The sequence below is a fragment of the Emydura macquarii genome, unplaced genomic scaffold (genome assembly GCF_026122565.2).
Source record: "Emydura macquarii macquarii isolate MOO-44397 ecotype Brisbane River unplaced genomic scaffold, CSIRO-AGI_Emac_v2 contig_1348, whole genome shotgun sequence".
Classification (NCBI taxonomy): Eukaryota; Metazoa; Chordata; order Testudines; family Chelidae; genus Emydura; species Emydura macquarii.
This window is the reverse complement of record NW_027131485.1, coordinates 7,423,337-7,446,801: the sequence shown is the minus strand read 5'-3', so window position 1 is coordinate 7,446,801 and position 23,465 is coordinate 7,423,337. Positions and strand designations below refer to the sequence as shown.

At 42.0% G+C, this 23,465-nt stretch overlaps 1 long non-coding RNA gene across 1 annotated transcript in view; it reads right to left on the bottom strand.

Moving 5' to 3' along the window:
• The window catches only part of LOC137155299 (uncharacterized), a 31,592-nt gene extending 13,253 nt beyond the window's left edge, over nucleotides 1-18,339 (bottom strand). The window contains exon 1 of the long non-coding RNA XR_010920403.1: nucleotides 17,931-18,339. This is a non-coding gene — a long non-coding RNA (uncharacterized lncRNA). The remainder of the gene's footprint in view (nucleotides 1-17,930) is intronic.
• Nucleotides 18,340-23,465: the final 5,126 nt, after the last annotated feature.

The following is a 23,465-nucleotide window of genomic DNA, read 5'->3' as shown; positions in this document are numbered from 1 at the left end:
TCTGGGATGTGTACAATAATTACACATGGCCCAAAAGAGTGTAATGAATTAGCACAAGGAGACAATCACAATCAAATATTAAAGCTCATTCATCCAGAAAAATTTCTTTCATGTTTATGGTGTGTAGCCATTGTCTTAACATCTGGTCACTGAAGGCCTCTGGGAATTAAATGGCCCTAAAAGAAAAGCAGTGAAATTTTGTTCAGCAGAAGCCATGGCAAATGATAGAAAGCCTCAACCTTCCACTAGATAAGCAGAGAGGAAAAGTCATATTTCAGGAATCACATTGGCCAGAAATGACATTTTGCAGCCAAATTTCACAGAGCCTTTGGACATATGCTCTTCTAAGCCAAAGACACGATCCTTTGGAAAAGCCGAATCTGTTTAGTTGTCTCCACAAATTCCATCACTTCTTCATTATGACTGACTCAGTTCTCATCTGGAAATCATCAAGAGCAGTGACTTTGCATGTCTACATAGCGTTCAGAGGATTTCAAAGTGCTTCACAGTGATTAGGGGTATGCTCCCAAGACATTAACGGTCATCGGCAGGGTTTTTTCCCCCCCGTTGACTTCAATTGGCTGTGTATCAAGCCATAGGTTATCAAGCCTCACAAGCCCCTGGTGAAGATGATAACTGATTTTACAGGTGAAGAAAATGAGGCACAGATGGTCTCCAAAGACCGCACTGCCTTCCTACTTATCTTCAGGTGAAATTCAAGGTAGTGACATTGACCTGTAAACCCCTACAGAGCCTGCAGCCTGACTAGCAGAGATTGCCTCTCTCCTTCTGTCATGCTGATTAAGGTCAAGTGATGTACTTCTGCTAACACTATCCAGATTTTGACACCATGGGGCTGGGAGCACGGCATTCCCGAAGGAAGGCCCTCAACTTTGGAATTTACTTCTTCCAGTAGTCAGAGCCTGAGTTTGTTAACCTGAAGGGCACACACACACACTGTAATCTCATCTCTTGTCTCAGGCTTTTGCCTGAGGGAGCAATCATGGAGATATAACAATGAGTAATGTCTACAGGTCTTAAACCCCAGCATTTGTCAGCAAGTTATTCATGTTACAGTTTATATATTCGACAGCACCCAAAAGCCCATTGTACCAGCACCCAATGTCATACAGCGAGTGGCAAGGTTGGAAAAGAACCCAGGAGTTCTGACCTTTATGTTAGCTACACTTATATTTTTATCTTTATAGAAAACATAAGATGTTAATGGACTGCCTATTTAGACATGGAGATTTGAAGGTCAATGGGAGTTGGCACCAAGATCATTTAGGTGCTTCTGAAAATCCCATTAGGTGCCTATCTGCATCTTTAGCCACCCAGACACCTTTGTAAATCTGGCCTTTGGGGCCTGCCCCACTGAAGTCAATGACATCAATGATAAAACTCCCAACGGGAACAGGATCAAACCCTTTATTAATTTGAAAGAAGCTTTTCTAATCACAGACTAAGGGACATAGATTGTAGTTAAACCCTGATGGGTTCATTTGTTTGCAGCTGCTTTCATAGACCAAGAGAGAGGTTGTCCTGCCCACAGAGTGAAAAAAGCTGTTAGCCAAACCTGGTTTTGGAAGTGGGTTCTGCTGTTGCAAGTTAAAGATACCTTTCCCCCAGTACAGACCAGATGAAGCCATTTTAGAAATGTGTTTTGCCCATACTAGACAAAATTGATGCCATATTTCTCGCTTGGTCAGTGAAAAACATAATACGCTTTACTATAACTGCAAACAAGGTCTGCCCCGAGATTTAACTGTAGACTACACCTCTTGGTCTGTAATTAGCAAAGCTTCTGCCATGTAACTGAAGTGATCAATAGCGACAATATCCAACCTGTATTGCTTTAGGAACAGAGAAAGGGCCTTATGTAAGTACAGACACTTTTCCTTGAGGTCCAGTTGCAAGATTACTTATAGTCTAAAGTCACTCAAGGTTTTAGCATCTTTCTTGAAGTAGGCACAGGACAACTGTTCATTCACTCTTGCATATCCTTCCTTAATGTCTTCCAGTCCAAAATGCTGACTGAGTTAATGACACATTTTATTAATTCCCAAATGGCCAGATGTCAAGGCTCCATGTGCTGCCTATTTATCAAACAGCACCAAAGACTTTGTACTAACAAGTTAGAGGATATTGAATTTGATTTACATTTCAATGCACCCTGTTCCCTACAGGAACATTCTCTGAGTGTTCTTTGCGGCATAGGTACAGTAACCGATCAAACATTGCTTGTAACTTTACACCGGCAACACAGATCAGAATGCTGCCCACAGTACTGTGTTTGCCTTTAACGAGACTTACACCAGTTACTACACCTCATTCTGCCAGAAACAGGCATTATTTCAGATCATTTTAGAAAGAATAGGCAGATTAAAACATTTAACCTTGATACTGTAGCTAATTTTCTTGAGTCTAAATGACAGTTTTTGTTTATTTTTCCCCCCATAGCTAAGACTATTGAAGTAAAATGTCAAGCTTACATCAGAAAAGATCTAGGTGCTCTATTTATTTAATTAAAAGGGCATTTCCTGTAATTCTCATGAATCATAAGGATGATAAGTTGGTTTTCCTATATGAGTTCAGTACCTTTCTATAAAAAGTGCATAAAGGAAATTTTGAAAAACCAACAGTAGATCGCTAACTCAATAGATTACCATCATCTCCCCCCAGTATGAAGTAACAAATTAGTAGCCACTATAGTCATTGCATTGATGAGACGTTAGAGAATAATTGTGTTTACCAATGCAGCTATTTGATAGACCCAAGTACAATGTCCACTGATAACAGAAGTTCTTCCATTGATTTCAATGAGCATTGGTCTGAGTCCTTAATTCCTAGAAAATGGAATCATTCTCCAGTAGAGAGAGTTTTGGTCATAACGGAGCTAGTGAAATATCATAATGTAGGATTTTTCCTTGTTCTCCCCTCCCCCTGATTAAAATGGTTTATGGACTATAGAGATTAAAATACAACTAACTTGCATTAATACTTGAAGAAGAGATGTACAATTGCTATCTGCCTTTAGTGTTAATAGCTAAACAGCAGCATACTGGCACACCTACAGCAGGCTTCTGAAGATAAACAGCTTGTGCAGTAATTGTTCATTCTCTTCACATCAGCTATTCTTCCAAAACAACATGGGTAAGATTCCCAGATTCTGGGTCTTATTCTCCTTTCCCTTTTCTCTCTTTTATAAAGGTATAATTCCACTGGTTTAATTCAGTGGGGTTTCTCCCAATCTAAACTGATGGAGAGAAGAATCAGGCCCTCTGTTCTTATAAATTAACCAAAGAATTCAGAGCAGTTTCAGTAAACAAAAGCTGCTGCTTTGTATCATGGATGACTGACTAAAATTTCCCACAAAAGAGTACCTGAGTTCATTCCCCCCACACACACACTGGATTAATTCAATTTATACTTTTTATTGGCATCATTGAGCACACGTCCCTTCAGACACCAAATGGTAACATCATCATATTCAGTAATATCAGAGGCAGGCTTACTTCATAAAGTGATCCACATCATTTTCTAGAAGGGAAAATAACCCAACAGCCTTCTACTGTACCTAAAAGCAAAGATGATTAAAAAATTAACATTAATCATAACGTGGTTTAGGCAGGATAGAGTAGCTTCTTCACTTGTGTTGGGAGCTGAATTAGAAGGCCAAAGTGGTTCCTTCTAGCCCAAATATTTAAACATCTGAAAGTCACCCAAGCAAGATTGGGGTGAATCTGTTCAGAATGGGGAAAGGCTCAGAAGAACTTGTACTCCCTTTCTAGCAAAGGCATTTGCCATGTTAGTCAAACTGGTATGAAGCCCCACGTTCCTGTTTGACTCTTTACATAGCCTAGTAGACAAGGTAGCATCAAACTTTTTTCCCTACCACCCTCTTGCTGAGACGCTTTGCCCCATCTTCCCAGATGAAAACCTGGCCTCAGCGATCCATCCATTTGTCATTTCAAGACAGGATTACTGCAATGGACAATGCTGCTCGCCAAGCCCAGAACAAAGCAGGAGACAGTTAGATATAAAATATTCTCAGTAAGAGAATCAACTTCCAGAAGAGGTCAGAATAAGGCAACATTTAGGATATGGTGCACAGGGATGCCATTTAGGAGGGGCAGAGGTGAGCTCCTAGCCTACCCTCCTCCCCAAGTTTTATACAGGAGGTCTCATCGCTGCCAATGTCCTAGCCCCAGATGGAGCTCTTAACTTCAGCATTAGAAGGTGTGTTCTGCAGAGGAGAGGGACTGCTCCTAGCTTGTGCCCCTGTGGAGGGAGTCGGTATTTTGTTTACAAACAGAAGCAGGGTGATTAAAATAAAAAAGGGCTGGTGATTAAATTAAGGCTTTTGAAGTGGATGAGCCTGTAAAGCAGGAATCCCTCTGGGGGGGTGAAGGTGGAGGTATTGAAGAGAGAACACAGGGGACTCAGAAGAAATACAGCCAAGCCCTACGGGCCAAGGATACATTCAGAAAAGAGGGGGATAGGTGAAAAGAAGGGGCCAAAACCAAGAGAAGGGACAGCAATGGTATAAATTCCCCACTCTACCTATGGTACTTATGTGGCCCCAAAACCCTAGTATCTGAGAGCCTCCCAATGTCTAACCTATTTCTCCTCACAGCCCCTCTGTGAGGTAGAGCAGTGCTTTTATCCCATTGTACAGGTGGGGCACTGAGGTACAGAGAGATGAAGGCCCAGATTTTCAAAGGTATTTAGGCACCTACTGGGATTTTCAAAAGTGCTTAGATGCTTTCACTGCTTTGTAAACCCCACTAGATGTCTAGCTGCATCTTTGGGTGCCTAAAATCCTTTGAAACTCTGTCCTTAATGCACTGGCCTGAGGTCATACAGAAAGTCCATGGGAGAAGTAGAGCCCAGGTCCCTCAGGGCTAGCTTCCTACCCACTGGCCCAGCCTCTCTCTCTGGTGCATGCTGCAAAAAACCAGAACTCTGATAGAGGGGAGTAAAACCAAGGTGGTCAGTTCTGTGAGACACCAACAAGTGGTCCCAGGCGAGTGGGAAGGATGTCATGATTGACAGCATGAAAAGCAGCACAGAGGTCAGGAAGGACAAAGAAAGAGAGAATGAGAGGAGATCACTTAATCCCCAAGGGGTGTCAGATTCTGTCCCATGCTGGGTTGTAGAGCAATGGCTGTGGTGCAATTTTTATATTTTAATTGAAATCCATTTTGTTTTGTCATTTTTTGTTCAGAGTTTGAGAAAAGGAAGGAATGAGAAGGTGTCGTATGAGTATCAGATGTGTTTATGCCTCAAAGTCTTAGGGTTTCAGCTGTATTCAGGCAATTCCATAACAAAGAACAGAAATTGCATCCACAGAATCCATAAAGTCGACGATTATTGCCATGATTTGTATTATTCAATGAACACCATTTGTGTGCTCAGCACTGTTCAGAATATGTCAGAAAACGTAGTCCCTGAGCCAATTCATATAAATCGTGTAGCCCTGGATAAAATAGCTCAGATATTTAAATACGAAGTTTATAGTTATTGAGCACATGTTAACATGCATGAGTGGAGGCACTGATGGCAATAGAAGTTTTACCTAATTAAGGACTGGAAGATTTGACGCTCCAACTGTTTTTCAAGAGGAAGAGCTGCCCAGAAGTCCTGTGCCTGTTTATTTTCCTTTCCTGCCTGCAATATACCCCAGAAGATATACCTCAGAAGATTCAATTTTTTCCCCATCTTTAAAATTAGGAATTTTCTTGGCATTTGGTTTTAAATATTCTTCTGTGAGAACTGCAACTCAATCATTGTAATGTTGTGTTTAACACACTGGAAAATACTTTTAGTTTAACGTATTGGAAAGTAACTAGCCTTTAAACAGAATTGAAAGCAGTGTTGCCAACTTTCATGACTGTCATTAGTCTCATAATCATCATTATTTTCCTTAAAGCCCCAGCTCCTGGAGTCAAGTGAATATGTGATGATTTCAGCCCTCTTTCTTAAAGGAAAAGTAAATTTCTAGCCCTCGTGGTTGTGGATAAAACTTCAAAATGTGACCCCAATGCACTCCAAAGGCTCAAAAAGCAGAAAGCAAACAAACACTAAATGTATTATTTTTACATCATTTCATGATTTTTAAACCAATCGTATGATTTTTGGTGAGCCTGACTCATGATTTTTGAGCATTTGGGGTTGGCAATACTGTGAAAGTGACTTGAAAGAGTCCATTTCATTCCTGTTTAAAGTCAGTTTCTAGTCTATTATCTGTAGTATGGTAAATCCCTATAGCCCCAGAGCTTGCCCTAGTAGGATGTTTCCAAAAGTTAAATGATCTATGCCAAGATTGGTGAACTGCAAAAAATACGCAGCCTAAATGATAGAAAGTCATCTAGATTTTTCTACAATTGTTTCAATTGTTGTATTCAAGAGTTTGTAGCAAAATAAGAATATACATTAAAACTTTAAACCTAGCCCATGTCTCTTAAGTGACTTGACACAAGATGTCAGAACATGTTAGTGTTAGAGGTGAGTGGGTCTAATATTTATTTAATTTTCTTTATTTTGATAGCACTGTATCTAATTCCTATCAGCCAATTTCTGCGTTATCTGCAAAAGAACTAGAGTTTTCAGGTGCTTAAGTTGCCCCTGGAATCATGATTAAAGTTGCCCCACCCCCCCAAATCTGAAATAGCACCCCTGGGTGCAAAGCTTTCCTTTCTGGGGGAAAAGGAGAGAGAAAGAGAGAGAGAAACGATATCCCAAGCAGAGTCACCTTTGACAAAGAAAGGAGAAGAGTGAAGACAAACTTGGGCAGGGGGGAGGGATTTTCAAATGCACCTAAGGTATTTAGGAGCACAAGTCCCATTGACAGTCAATGCCACTTGTGCGCCTAAGTCTAAGCCTATGCCTTATTGACCAATATGAGAGTGAGGGATTTATGCTACAAAATTTTTTGCCTCCCATACCTCTCGGAGATTGAAAGGTGCCTTTTCTCACTAAGGACAGAATGGGTGAAAATTCTACCTGGGAAGAGTTTAGATGCAACAGTGAGTGCTATAAGAATCCTCTGCTAGACAGGTAGATGTATGAAGCTATGGAAAGCATCCAAATAGAATTTCCAAATAAACCTTTTCATTGAGCTTTCGTTTATTATGACAACTGTTATCTTTGGTGGAATCAGACATTCCTCAGCCACAGTAAGGTCACAAAGGCCTAACTTCCTAACCAAAAAAAGTGTCTCGGGAGGGCGAATGAGGAATCAATCTTGTTGCAGCATGCAAAGTGAATTAAGTAAATATGAAACGATTGTACACCGTTTAACGGAAGATGAGTTTCTCACATTTGTCTTTGAGACAACAGGGCATTCTTCCCTGGCAATTATTACCTAAACATTTACTGAAGGCAGAAACTTGAAACACAGCTGTTCAACTTCAGGAAAGAAAAATCATTATTTTATTAATATGATTTATTAGCTGAAAAGCCATAGTGCAAGGTTTGTGCAGAATGTGATGTTCCCCCGCAATCCGGACTGGTGTGTAGTTATGTCACCCCAATTCTTCACTCCTGGGCCCCGACTTACCTCGCACTTTGCTGTGTGAACCACTCACTCCTGGGTCGGCCCACACCCAGCCTCCTGCTTGTAATCGGTCCCTCACCTAGTGAAGGAGTGCTCTGGCCAGCCACTCATGGAATAGACCCCCAGCAACTACCCACAGTCCCAGATGCAATCCCAGGAACTGCCACCTTGCAGGGTTCAGTGCTGTGCACTATACCCTGTAAGCTCATTTACATTTGTCCATCAATCTATCAAAGAAATTGATATGCACCAGCTCTGTCACTCTAAGTGAGGTCTCTGCACACACTCAATCCACATGCACTGTTTTAGACAAGACAAACAAGTTTATTGATTACAGTAAGATTTTGTGCGACTCTAAATCAGATTATTAATAAATGAAGGAGTTAATCACAATTAACTAAAAGATAGCTCGCATCTTAACCTAAGATTAATATTCCAGTCTGTATTCATCTTACCACACAGGCTGGTTGTGATGTCTCTTGCAACCAGTTCCTCCCTCCATGGATAGATTTGCAGTCATTGGTGTTGCTTAGAAGATGGATTCCAGGGGACAGCTTGAGACAAAGAGGCCTCAGCTTTTAACAAGTTTCCCCAACACCCCCTGAGGTCAGGTGATCGGCCCTATCCAGCAATGGACATGATTTCTTCCACTTGAGCCAAAGTGCTCACAGGCGCTTAGGCCAGTCCATTGTTCCTGTATGCATGTCTCTGCTGGGTGTGGAAACACAGCTTTGAGTTCTTATTCAAGCCATGTGAGACACACATTTGGGGATATGTACATATATGAAACTCTCCTGTCATATGTATGACATTGCAGGAAACATGCTACCATAACAATAATGTTCAGTAGGTCATGAGCATTCCATGACATGACATACTTTGCATCAGACAATAAACAGTTATACAAATCATACCATAAGTGTGTACATGGGGTACAGCATGTCACACCATGGTGCAAGGTTTGTGCAGAAGAACTGGTATAGATCTTGAGACTTGTTTAGTAGGTCGAACATTACTGGAGACAATTTCATAATCAAATATCTTGAACGATATGTTGTTAAGAAAGGATATATAATTATCTTGAGTAATTCCAAACATTTAGATAACAAAAAAGGAAGAAGAGTAAACGTATGATACAGTAGAACTTTAGCACAGAAATCATATATACACATCACTTGTGTTCATTTCATGCAGTTCCACAACAAAATGTATGTTGTTAAGAGGAAGTGAATCCAAATCCTTATATGACCAGAAGCAAGCTATTAGTTACCACTTACAGCTCATGTTGGTGCCAGTATGGGAGGAAGATTGTCTTGTGGTTAAGGAACAGTGCAGAACTTGATGATATTTAGGCGTGTCAAAATTATTTGTTTTTAAATAAAATTTCAACAGATATCAATGCTTCTTTTAATAATTGTTCTAGTTATCTGTTTAAATTCTCACAGTTGCACAATTTATGTTTATGTTGTTTAGCATTTCCTCCCTATTTTTAAATTTATTTCAATGTTTACAGTTGCGGAAATTGTGGGTTTCAGACAACTACAGTAGACGATGAGATTCAAAGTTAAAGCTTTAGAACTGTTAAAATACAAATTGTCAACATAGCAATACCCTTAAAACAAAGTAATACATTCTCAAGCAACATTTTTCTGACTTTCTCTAGCTGTAAATTTTGATCATTGATGGAAATGTTTTTCCATTGGTTTGTGTGTGTGTGTGTGTATATACGGTAAACAAAAACAAAAAACACCTAACATTTACCTATATTTACTAATAAAAATCTAATCCTTCCAAACCTAAATTATATTCCTGGCTCGGTCACAGATTTCTTTTGTGCCTTTGGGATAGTCAGTCTCTTTCCAACAGTCTGTTTTAGTCTGTAAAATAACCAGGCAGGTTTCCATTTGGTGGGAGGGAGAAGAGGGATGCATCTTCACCACTGTTCCTCTCAAATCCTCCCCAACTCACAGGGAGGGGTGTTTCTACCCCCTCACGTTCCAAGGGGTTATGGGACAAGTTCACACCTTTTACAGAAGGAAAGATCTGGCAGAGTGAATGGCCAAGCTCAGTCTTTTACAAATAAACAAACGTTTGGGGTTTTCTCGACATTTAGGAGCCCCTGCCCTTTCCTTTTTCTTCTTGGTGGCAGGTCGAAGCTCCACACATATTGTAGATACCTACATTATTTCAGGGATGGGGCTAGCTGGGGCAGCAATGGCTATCTGATAGGCTGCAACAGGCCTAAAAATACTGGGGGCAATGGAGAAAAGTGAACCTATGGTCCCCCTTTATTCTCCCCCATCCCCTGGGAATAAACACGCCCCCTTTCTCCCCTGCCATCCCCAGGTTTATTCACTTGGGGAGATAGCAGGTGCTGGGCATGAACTCCCACGTCCTCCCATCTCAAAGTTCACTAGATGAGATGCATAGTTAAAACGGGCTGAGCGAAAGGAGCGCGCAGATTGGATACAACACATCTCCCAGATCAAATAGCATAAATGTTGTAGAAATAATACAGCATCCAAGCAGCATTTCTCTTGAGATCCATACCGCATTTATGTTAACTTCCCCAAAGTTATTTTTTTTTCATCCTTTACCATGACACTCACTAACTTACTCTGGAGAGTAAGTGTTTTTCTTCTTGCAATTAATCATCTCCCTTTAGAAAACAGACCAGGCACATTCCCTGGCCAGCTTCAGCAGTGACATATTCTTGACACTTAGATCAAAAACCCAGAAGGCAAGAACATTACTGAGAAATTAAGGTTGTAGTGGAAAGAAGATAAAAGTGAGCCACAGAAATGATAAAGGAGCTGGAGGATCTAGTTTAAGAGGAAAGATTAAAAGAGCTAAATACGTATAGCCAGTCTCAATACTGACTGAATGGGCACATCTACAAACAACTGAAGGATTAAAACACTAAGATCCAGATTCTCCTACTCATTTTGAGGAGTATCTTAGTTTGCAAGTGACACTCCCAGCAGAGTAAATTTCTACTTAAGTAAAAATGGCAGAACTGGACCCTGGGGAAACAGAGCAATTTTTAGGGTGGTATGTGGGAGGTATAATGCCAAGTAATAGGATGAAATTAAGGGAACGAAAATTCAGCCTATCAGGAAAGTTTTCCTTCCTGTGAGATTGATCAGAATGTGGAATAGGGAATGGAAGAAGCACTATCTCTGGGGACATTTAATAGGGAACAGAACAAAACACCATAAAACAGCTTGCAGAGAACAATCCTGCCCTGGCAAGGGGATGAATTGTTTATTGAACTAGAAAAATGCTGTGTAAGAGCTCTGTATTCATCTGTAAGCCTTGCGGTGCTTTACAAAAGGAGGTAAGTATCAGTATCTCTGCTTTACAGATGGCGAAATGGGGGCACAGAGAAGGGAGCTGACTTCACCAAGGTCACCCAGCAGCTGCGCTTGGAATAGAACCCTGGACTCCCAAATCCCAGTCAAGTACCCAAGTGTCAACTGCCTCTTACATGGCCCTAGCAGCCCATTTCTGAGAGCTAGGGGTCTCTGTAAGCTGTCAACACCACATAATGTTACAAATATGTATTATTAGTTTCAAAGGAGGTACAGATTTTTCCCTGCTCCCTGGCAGAGCTTTCTTTGAAACTTGCCAGATTGGTTCAGAAACAAATATGTATAAATGAGCACTATAAAACATGACATGAATTCGAACATTTGATCACTATCACTCCAAACGTTTTGTCATCTTTCTGTTAGTTATAAGAGAGGGAGGGGAGCTGCTTCTCCATTTTAATCTCTTCTCCCCATGCACATTTAGCAGCTCTAAAGTCTTGTGGCAATAAAGCTAATTTTACAGAGCTTTTTGGCTGTGGAAAATGGAGGAAAGCTGCACACAGCTCTTTGAATTCCAGAGTGAACAGACATCACTGACACTTTGGCAACCACCTCAATCCTCCCTTCTCTTCACCCCTTTAAAATATGCAAAGACATTTTCTCTTTGAACCTTTTTGTAAAGAAAAAAGGAAGGGTGCTTCAAGCCAATCCTTTGCTTCATCCAAGAGTTTTCAACAATAGCCACAGGCTGGCTGCACGTAACCTTGATGTCCTGTTTCAGAATCTCACCATTGTAAATTAGCATTTTCAAGACCACATAACATCAAATAGGTTTGCATATTGCCTGCTTGTTTTTATATCTCACTTAAAGAGGAAAAACAGAGACACGGGAGAAACAAACAGTGCTCAGAGCTGGAGACAAACTGGGCTGCCACACTGTCCCCCTCCTACTCATCTAACTTTGGGGAGGTTAGTCCTGTGACCAGATCCAAATGTCATGGCTGAGGTTTATCTTTAAAAGGTGAATCAAGCTAGATTACCAGATACAAATCTATCTGGACTTTGGGGAAATCTGGATCCAAAGCCTGGGTAGATCTTCTGACCCAAACACCAGATCCATACTCATTTGAACCTTAGGGAATTCCAGATCCGGAAGTCCGGACCATCTTTATGCACAATTGACTAAAAGAGAAATAGTGCAAACGGCATCTCCCCTTTCATGAATTTCAAATAACCAGATTCGAACATCCAAACCCCATTAGTAATGTTTCCAGGATCTTCAGATCACTTCACTAACCAGTGATTATTCGCTCAAAAGTAAATAAGTATCCTTTTTGGCATTTGGAGGCAGAAAAAGGTGGGGAGCAGAGCAGATAAGTAAGTGGCAACGAGGAAGGGGTCTGTCTCATACTGTTTCCACTGCTACCCTGCACCACACCATGCAATTAATTCAGATTGGTCACCCACTCCAAGGACAAGCCCGGCAAAGTGTTCAAAATCCTTAAGTCACTTGAAGCATGGCTGATGTCTTACTACTTGAACCAACTATATCTTACATCCAAAGAAATAAAACCACGGTGAACTTCTGACCAGCTTCATTATTTCATAGCTCAATGGAGGGAACAAAGTAGGGGGAGAGGAAAAAACAAAACAAAACCACATACACAGAGAAAGTGTCCAAGAGGCCATAATTCATTTGAAATGAACTTAAGGTAACATCTATGAGCAGCACTGCAGTTCCTGGCACATTTGCAAAGGAGGAAGAGACACCAATGCTATTCCATCACAGGTCTCCCGTCTGCTGACATAGGGAAGCTAATTTCACCCTGTTGCCAGGGAATGCCACTCAGGGTGACAAGTGCCAGTATTGTGATCTGTGCTTGCGGTCTCGAAGCCTACGCTTTCATGATGTGAGCACCTCTGTGCTGTTGCCAAGAGTCATATCTGGGCTGCACTGCCTGCCACTGCATTTATGGGCACTGTGGCAAATCCATACAGCATGACCAGCAACAGAGCCAACAAAAACCTGATTCAAGGCTCATTGGAGTTAATGGAAAAAACTCCACTGACTTCAAGGATCACCCTGGGCCCCTAGTGAACAGCAAAGTGCAGTTGAATCATGCTAGGCCACATAAGCCTGATTGTGACCTGCTTATCAGATGGCAGGATGGGTCCTCCAGAGGGTAAACTGTGTATAGATCTGGGATTAACGCTTTCTTCAGACAATCATTCGGGCATATAACCTTTCCAGAACAGTTTTTACAAACCAAAGGCTGACCAGCTGTAGCAAATCAGGCAACACAAACCTAGGTGCACCACCCAATTCAGAAACATTTAACAACAACCTGCTACCATTTCTCCTTGGTTCAGATGCCCCAGATAGGACTCATTTCCTATGACTAAAAACCTCAGAGCTTTGTTTTTCCATGCCTTTTTAGACCTAGCTATAGCCCTGCTTGCAAAGAGTGGATTTATCTTCACTTTGTGAATGGAGGCAAAATAGTTAATAGACTATTAAATCACAGAACAAAAATTTAATGTAGCCAAAAACAAAGTCCAATTACTGGAAAAGATTTGCTCAATCTTATGTATGTGGCCTAAAAGTGTGTGGTGTTTTTCTTTTTGCAGCAATGATAATAGACGATCATTGCAGCTTTTCCCCAGGAAATTGGCAGTTGAAGCACTCTACAGCCCATGTTTAAACTGTAAACAACGGAATTGTTGTGGATACATATTCCAAGCACAGAGCTATGCCCAAAGCAGATAAAAGTGGTAGCACATATATTTTGGGTTTGATCTTGCAATGTGCTCGAAGAGTGGCAGCATTTCTCGGTGCACCACTTTCGCCTAGACTGAGCCTAGCCAAGCCTAGACTGGGCGTGCAAGAAAGATAGTGCAAGAAGCCCTTCTCCAATCACTCGCAGGCAGCTCTCCACAAAAGCCAGACTGGACCATGGCCTGAAGGAGCCTGGCACAGACGGCGGCACTAGATTTGGCTTCCATTGAGAAATACTAAGCCAAGGGGAGGAACGGAAATGCAGCACCCTTCCTTCGAGTATTTGTCTCATTCACATGAAAATCAGCCCTGGAGGCACTGATGGAAATGAGGGACAGCTCCTATGGCCTTGTCTACATGCACAAATTGCACCAATTTCACTAAATGTGTAAATGTTGCATTAATTTAGTTAAACTAATGCAACTTGTATGTTTAGATTTGGCTGTGACACTGATCCCTGCCCTTTTGGAAGGGTAAAAAACAGAATAAAGAACCACTGGGACCTCTACTAACAAAACGGGCAACACTCTTTATGGAGTCTTCTCCAATGCCCCTTGAAAGACTCCTGTTGACTTCAGTGGGTTCTGGATCAGGCCCTTGAGGAAGGGAGTTTAACATGCACTTGATTTCAGTGGAGTCACTCCAGAATTACACCAGTGTAACGGCCAGGAATGAAATCTCAAGCTGGGGGTGCTTATAGGCCATGTGATTTCTTTGCAATAGCATAAGATTTGATGGAGTGCAAGCATCACGGCCAGATTAAGATGAGCCCACAGCCCAGACATACAAAGACAGAGGGATCCCCATGATCCCACCCCACTGGAGAGGCAAATGCAGTAGCAAGGGTCCTTCTTCCCACTATTAGTGGTAGCAACAGGCCTCTGCCTGCCTCTCCAGGAGCAGCAGCAGCAGCCTCTCCACACCAGGACAAAGGCAGGAGTGGCAATAGAGGGACCCTCAGCACCTAACTCAACAGCTAGTATGTCTATTTGGTGGGTAGGCCAGGTCCCCTGCACTTGCTATTAATTATTTGTCTTATGGTAGTGCCTGGGAATCTGCGTCATAGAGCAGGACCCCCTGTACTAGATGCTGTACAAACACAGAACAAAAAGACAGCCCCTGTCCCTTATACCTTCACCTACCAGATAATCTTGGGGACCCTCAGAGCAATGGGTTTTAGCGTTACCCCCCCTCCCATTGAGATGGGGCTGTTTACTTCTCCCAGATCTATTGTTTCAGGCTCTCTGCAGACTCAGGCACATAATATTGCTGCTTCAGTTACATGCTGTTCATGTTTTCCAGCTTTTCTCCACAATCAAGAGGCTAAATACTTGCCCTTTTTTCTTTTTCTTTTTTTTATTAAAAGAAGACAGCTCAGCTCGTGATGTGACCACATCTTCAGAAGCTGGGACCATAGCCACCTGTAACACATATGCCTTTATCCCACACTGGTAAAGATCAGTCAATAGAGTCAAAAGGGTGCTGTATATTCATGCACCCATACGGCACTGAATTCCTGTTTATTAAAAATCTCTTTTTTGTTGCTGTTTTCTAAAGGAACTATAATGGTGCATCCCCTTACTGATGTACTAACACATTCTCATCCCTGATGTCTTTTAACACAAAAATAACTCAGTTATGCTGTCTCCTCTGTAAGAACAACAAATGAAAGCCAAGAGACAGAAGCATTGTTCATTTTACCACCGATGTCTGCACTAATACTGGAACACATCACTTACAATAACTTTTTTCCCCACAAGCTGTTGTGACACTGAAAACAGGAGCATTGACTACAGCTATCGTTCCATTCTATGTGGGCTACCATTGGGGACAGAAGTCTGGTATTTACATGAAGCAGCAAGGAAAAAAATACACTTAATGACTAGATAGCAGAAAATCATTTAATTACAGGCCATTTTGTTCCCGCCCTTGGTGAAAATAATGAGGCTTCATCCATGTTCCCTGCTGTGCACACAGAACAGATCCCTATGGGGCCATGTCCTCAGGGCACCACATATCAGAAAGCAGAAACTAAAGCTATTTGTATTGATTAGTAAATTCCCATGAGACCTATCAACATCTGCAAGATGAAGAAGATTCTTCAGTCAAACACTATGTTAAGATTGGGGCATAATACCATAAAAACAAGGGTATTTCAGTGACATGCCCTTCAGTGAGCCTAACAGCTTCTACTGTTTGATTTAAAGAGCCAAGTCTGTTAGCCTGAAGGCAGTAGCAGACTTATCTCTTTGCAAGATCCTTTCACTAGAGGGGGACAAAACACTCTTGGCCAATGTGTTTTAATTGCTTAAAATAGCATGCTGAAAAACCAAGCACATTAAGAGGTTGGCCATTGTGCCTGGGCCATAAAAAACATGGTATAACTGCAAAATTTCTTGCTTTTAGGCTGTCTGCAGTGAAGACCCGCTCAGTCGATCCAGAAATCGATTTATTAAGACCACCTTCTCAAGTGGCATAGCGCTGTGTCGATGGAAACGCAGTCGGCACAGTGCAGTGAAGACGGTGCACAGAACAGAAGCACAGAAGTCGATGGGAGTTACACAAGTTTTTCCATAGTTTGTGTAACTCCGGTCGACTGCCACCGAATCTCCGAGGTAAGTGAAGACAAGCTCTTAGTGTTCAGCCTCCCAAATTTAATGTTCTTTGAATCTTCTTATTGGTACAGGCATTGCCTTATGGCATTTGTGTGTATAATATGAATAGAATACCAGGATCGATTGTTAATCAGCAGATTAAAATGTGTGTGAGCAGTGTAAAAAATAACTTGTTTGCGCTCTGAAATTTGGAAAGCTGCACAAGAAGAGTTCCAGGGAAGAAATACATCTGGGAGAAATGAAACTTTAGTGGGGATATTGACAAGCAGCTCCAATACAGCTCTATCACAGTTCAGGGCAACTGTACCTGTAACTCCCCTTCTATGTTCCAGCAAAGACACCCACTCTAGGCACCTGGCTCCTCAGCCATCACCGCTCTTGGATGGAGACCTGCATCTCTCTTCCTCCTGAGTGGGGTACAGTATTTCCAAGCTTCACAGCTCCCTGCCTACACAGTGAATTCCCCAGCACAGTCAGACTGCCTATGCAAGCCTGTTTTACTTTTCTCAGAGATAATAAACTGCAATTACCACAGTTAAATTACCACACAGCTCTAAGCAAGCATATTTATTCTTAAGGTAAAGAGAAAAAACCCCACATTAAAAGCAATAAAAAACCCCAACATATTCTAATAAACTTACCAGAGATCACCCCCGATTCCACCCAGGGCTCTGGCTTAAACCCCACCCAACAGTTTTCCTGTGGTCACGAGTTCAGAACAGCTGTTAGCTCAGAACAAGCACTCTCATGAATCTGAGTCCATTCTTTATACCCTGGGGGTTTTGGTTTTTAAAATCTTTCCTCACATAACAGTTGATCACACAAGAAGTCCCCTCCTCAGGATGAAGCTTCAGAAGTTCTTGCATAACCAAGGGGGTACATTTGCATACATCTCCCCCCTAGAGATTTCCTAGGAAACCATCTTAACTTTAAAAGTTCATTCTTGTCTTGGCCCATTGTTTCAAATAGTCCTTTGAAGCTCATAACACTTCCAGGTTTATATTAGTCATGTCTCCTAGCCAAGTTACATACAATCTCATAATAACCAATGCACATTTGCATTTTAATATAATGCGCTCCTAAAATACTTAATTAAATAAGGTTTGTCCAGGATATTGCTATATCTGTCGTGCACGCACACAGAATCCATGCTCCAAAACATCCACCAGCCATATTTCTATAAGTGGCCAATAATTTGGAGTGATTCATTTTTTGGCTACCCAATGTGGGACTGATTTCTAGAGGTGCTGAGAACTCACACATTGATTTGAAGTCAATGAGAGCTACAAGCTCAACACCTCTGAAAAAAAGTCAGGCCCAAAGTGTCTCAAGTTGGCCTCTCAGAAAAAAAGACCGAAAACCAGTGGCCACTTCTGAGAACTCTGACCTGTAATTTCTGGCAAGCTCATTGTCAATTCTGTTTAACATGGACAGTGATATGATAGTGTTACTGTGTGTTGATATACAAATGTCACAATGGAAAAAGAAAAGAAAAGAGGAAAAAAAAAACCCACTTGTGAGAGTCACACAAGAGCAACAAACAGCCACTTTCAATACAAAACTCTCCTATTCCTCTCCCCCCACCCTTCCATGCTCAAAGCCAACAAAACTATTTGTATTTCAGGGATTTCTCTGTTATAGACAAACTATAACAAGTGTGAACAGCTTACCAGTGGGTGCGCCCTCATGAGTGGGTTTGGTGTTCCAGGGCCTTCACCTCCACTCAGGGGTGCTCAACCCTGCTGGTTGTCCACTTCTTCTGGTGACATGGTGGATCTGGCCAGGTCATGGGCTGCCCTCCCACTTCCAGCATACCCAAAGTCTATACTAAATGCAAAGAAAGAAAACTTCTCCAGCCTTTGTGGGCCCAGTCCTTATAAAGCTCTTCACCACCCTCCCAGGCTCTGCAAAATTTTTTCCTGCTCCACTACAAAGTGCTGCCTTCCAAGGCTCTCGTCTTTCTTTCTGGAGACCAAGCACCTCCTGAGCCTCTAGCCCTCAGGGCTTCTTTGGAGTCATCCTTCTCCCAGACCTGTTTCAGGCGACTCCTTCACCCTAATATCTTTCACCCTCAGAAACTCCTTCCTGCAGCTCCTCCCCAGCTAAGTCTCATCCTTAATTAAACCACACACCCACCAGGTGCACTTAATGAGCTTTCCAGTTCCCCTTAACCATTTCTGTACCAGGGTTGGATTTATACACTCCATCACAAAGCAATGGGAGAAACTTAAAAGGATTAGCAGTTCCAATCTCTCTCTCTCACCAGTGCGGAGGGAGGAAAGAATTTCACCACACTGAGAGGCATTTTACAGTAAGTCCCCCAGAGTGGTGCAAAATCTGCAAGATCAGCAGGAGCAGTGGAGAAGTAAATGGGAGTCTGCCCCAGAGATAGGCAGTGAGCCAGCCAGGCAGTGTGGAAGACAGGATTCTGGAGGTGACATAGGAATCTAAGCCTCTCCCTAAAGAAGAAAACAGGATGCACATCTGACCCAAAGGACTCGATTAAAAAAGGGAAGGAAAGAGAGAAGAGGGAGGATTAAAAACAAGGAGAGTAAAACTTAGGTGGGAAAAGAGAAAATAGAGGGAGTGATGATTGATAATTCTCTCTCTCTCCTCACCATTTATTTCCTCTGTCTTTTTTCTCTGCCACTTCTCATTTTCTCTTCTGTTCCTTCACCTTGTATGTGTTTGGGTGGCATACAGCCAGGTACACTTTTTAATCTTTTTAAAAGTACTGATTTTCACACTCTAGACACCATCTACCCACAATATAAAACTCAGGATGAATTAAAGTGACAGAGCAGAGCTAAGGGTCTGCTTGTCTGACCTAATCAAATACTGATGAGGATGGAATCCTGGGGTCTGTAGAGATCTCCAAACCAGGCGGTGTACAAAGAAAAGTTGACTGATTTGGGAAAATCCCAGATTGAAAACTCAGTACAGTCCAGCAGAGCTAGGTATCCAACTACATTTAAGCTAAAATGCCTAGATTGTTATTATTCTGGACACACTGCTGATAAGGGCTCTAAAACATGAATGAAATGGTCTACCAAGCGCCAATACCAAGCGCCAATAAAGAAGCTGCAGGACTGAAGTATGGCAAGTGTTTGAAAGACTCAGTAAAATCTCCTGCAGATACCCCACATTGTGTACTGTATTTAACAAGTGACAGAATAATTAGAGAACCTCAGGCAGCAGAAGGCTGAAAATATTAATTGAGGAAAATTCAAGTTCAAGGCTAAATCCAGAAAGTTTAGGGATGCTGGAAACGGCTAAAGGGCAGGCTATCATCTGAGCCGCCTAGAGGGGAAAACCAGATAATACGATATCAGTTCAGATAGGCTATTAGAGCAGTGTGATTAGCCCAAATAGGGAGTGCTGGATATAGTGACCCTCAGCTGGTGTGAATTTAGTGCTGCTCTGTTGACCTCAGTGGATCTGTGCCAATTTTACTCAGTTGAGGATATGGCCCAGTATCTTTGGAACAGATCCTCTAAAAGCAGGTACACCTACATTTCCTTAAATACAACTATGTGGAGAGAAGAACAAAGCATAATTTTCTCTAAGGCCTTGTCTACACTAGCGCTTATGCCGGCAAAAATTATATCTCTCAGGGGTGTGAAAAACACACCTCTGAGTGACATTAAGTTTTGCCATATAAAACCACACAAGCACTTATGCTGGCAAAATTTATGTCACTCAGGGGGTTTTTTTTCACACCCCTGAGCGACAAACGTTTTGCTGGCATAAGGGCTAGTGTAGACAAGGCCTAAGCTATTATCCATTTCTCTTCCAACAATAGTATCCTTGGACCCTCCCCTAAATGGTGGTGCTCAAAGTGGGTTTTTCAGTCCCATTTCACTATAAAATGGAACACAGCAATGAAATGGTCCACAAGGGATTTAACAAACTTCCTAGGAAGTTGGAGATGGTGATTTAGAGACTCTGATTCAGCAAAGCACTTTAACACATGTTTAACTTTAAGCTTCTCTCAAAGAGTCCAAAGAGCCCAGTTCTGTTCTTAGATCTGTGGATCTCTTTATTAGTGTGTCTTTAAAAACTGACTTCAGTCAGTGGAACTAATTTAGGGGCTTAAGGATCTGAGAAACTCAACTGAACTCCGAACTATGTTTCTTTTCTTTCCAGTGTCAAGCTCTCTCTCTCTTTCCTTCCTCTTATTATGACCACTCCCAAATGTGAAGTCCTCTCTAAAATTTGCACTGATGTTTCCATAAATCCTGCAGCTAAGAGCAAAGTGCAAGTGAATTATTAGTTATTATTTCTATTCATTTATTTAGACTGAAGTAGTGCCTAGAATGTGGTACAACCTGGCCTGAAGAGTTTACAGTCCGCACAAGCAAAGACGAGCAAAATGTCAGAGGTCATGTTGGGTACATACATCTTATCAGCCAATTTTTAATTACTGTCTGTCCAGCCGGCCCCAGCCAACTCATGATAAACATTGTTACCTCCTTCTGCTTTGCCATTCCCACAGCGAAGATGCAGGCTTGGTATGAAAGCCTATGTGCAGGGAAAGAGACAGAGGAGTTTGAAAAGAGTGTCAATTAGATGGTGCTGAAAGCACCTGGAGCTTGAGGGGTGTTTGGGGATAGGGTGCAGGCCCAAATGGATTCATTCTGCCCTTGCAGTTCCTGTCAGATCCTACTGACTTCCTCTGTCTTCCTGTGCAAACTGGGGTGCGGGGGAGCCTTCCTTTATTGCTAAGCTCATTATATGGAAGCTATGGATGCTATCCATTAAAGGAGCATAAGCAGCATATTAGCCTTTTAAAATTAAATGTCTGACTTTCCTGTGGATGGAAATCAGCTGTCTTTGGAATAGAATGAAAAATCATAAATTAGACATAAGACACAAACAGGTCAGAATTGCCCGGCCACTGAAATATGAGCAACATCCCAAGCAGAAGAGTAAAAGAAACTGAGAAATTTGTTTTTCTACCCTGCAGCGTAATCTCCCTCTTTGCCTGCTGCTGGCTATGATTTTTGTCAGCTGATTCATCTGGAAAGGTTTGCTATAGAAACGTTTGTTGAAAAGGCTTAAACAAAGTATAAGTGACTGAACAGGGATTGTAGAATTTACCCAACTGAGAAACAAGCAACAAAAAGGGAGATGCTACAAACCATCCAAATTCAAAGGTCCTGACATTTCTTCTGGTAACATGCTTAAGGAAAGCTATAGCTAAAAGGAAGTGCTTCTGGGCGTAGATCTGCAAGAAGCTACAGGAGGTCTAGTCCTCGAGTCCCAAGACAGAATTGCAAGATGACTGAGAAGCATCCATCAGCTCCAAACATAGGTCGCAACGTTCCCTAACAAGAGAGGAACCACCATGATGTGTGATTGGAATAGGTTTGATTAATACTGAGCTTTCCCAGTGAAACTGCCTTTTCCATGCTAGGACGCACAATAACAAAGCACATGCATATGCATAGGACTGATGGACATATAATATTGTGTTTATTACAGCGTTTATTACATGCTATGTGATGTTGACTGGTGATTGTGTTGTCTTGCCAATGACCACTGAATAAAGTCAGAGGGGAGATTCTGTCCTCTACTTCTTAGAGGCATGGCAGAGAACTCACTGCTCGAGGGAAGGGTGGTGGGGCCAAGCTGGTTTCAAGGCTGCTCCAGAGACTGGAGCATTTATACCCCTGTGGATCTGTTTAAGTTATGACAGCCTGTCCATTACTGCCTATGGATATGCTGCAGCTCCACCCCCAACATACCCCTCAACTCCAGCCTCACCCCCAGCATACCTCCTAAGATGGCCTTACACATGGCCTGTGCCAAGGCTATCCTGCCTCGGCCAGATACAAGGCCTCCTTGGTCCCTTTACACCACTTCACCCAGTGTAAAGGTGCCAAAGCAGGGGTGAACAGTCTCCTCCAGAATGCATTATCTGTGACACGCTTAAAAAAACAGACCTAGGGTGGAAGTTTCCAAAGCCCATCAGTGACTTAGGAGCAGCTACAGTCGGCCCTGATGAATCAGACTCTGACACCAGAAAGGAAACAATTTTCTTTCAGAGTCCTCACAGCCTGATGCTACTCTTGGATAACTGGAAGATTTTTTTACCAGCATGTGTCTTCTAAAATAAAGTCACAAGCTGATACTCACTGAGCAACAGCTAATTGTGCCAGCTCCAAAGAAATATATGCCTACCTAAGATCAGACCATCCTGCAAGCTTCAAATTAATTCCACTTGGGACCCTGGGTTTTCAATTTCTTGCTGCACATCACCCTGTATCCTACAGAAGCTGACTTCTTATGGGCACTAAGTGCCCTTTCAAAATAAACTTGCTTTTTTTTTTTTATTACTTATCATAAACAAGAACTGCCAGCTGTGAAAAGCACTCAGCTTGCTGCTCTTCAAATGCTTTATAATTGTTTCTTTCTACAGAGAATTTTCTAACCATACAAGGACTCGGCCTAGCCAATCACAGAGCTGTAATGGGAGGGAGTTCTGATAAGGCGATCAGAAGAATGCAAACCTCCAGAATGCACTCTCAAAATAGAAGGAAAGCATAGACCCTGCTCCAGACCGACAAAACACCCAGGGATATGTCGCAATTGAGGAACCTCAAAGAAATGTCATGGTATAGACTGAAAGTCTTCTGTTACTCAACACAATATTGCCATTCCCTTGCTTTCCATATATCTGGCATGGGGGTCTTTGGTTTCAAACTGTCATTCCAGAAAGAATACATTTTGATTGCCTGGAAGAACAAAAAAGATCTATGGTAATTAGTTCTCATCCTAGTCTGGAGAATGACCAAGGATGCTGAAGAAGACATTACTGTTTAAGCTGTTTTTGCCTGCAGGTGAAGTCTATTTTATTGCAGCCAAGGAACAAAAACTCACTCAGCTGAGAAGATGATGCTGACTTCAACTGACCTTCATTCAGTGCAAGAACTGGGTGGGTGGAGCATGGGGAGAGGAGCTACTCTAAACTTCGTTCCCAAACAACTCATGCAAATTCATGCAAACCTTCCATTTGGCTTTGATTTGCAAGAATTTCACATTCCCAGAGTTATGCTCTGCATTTTGGGTTCAAACAATCCCCAAAACTTGAAGCAGAGGCAAAAAGACTTTGTTTTACCAGGTTTCACCTAGGACTTATGTGAACCCCAAACCTTTAGAGCCCTGGCTGAGTTTTGAGTTTCCAGAGAAACCAGAAATGAGTC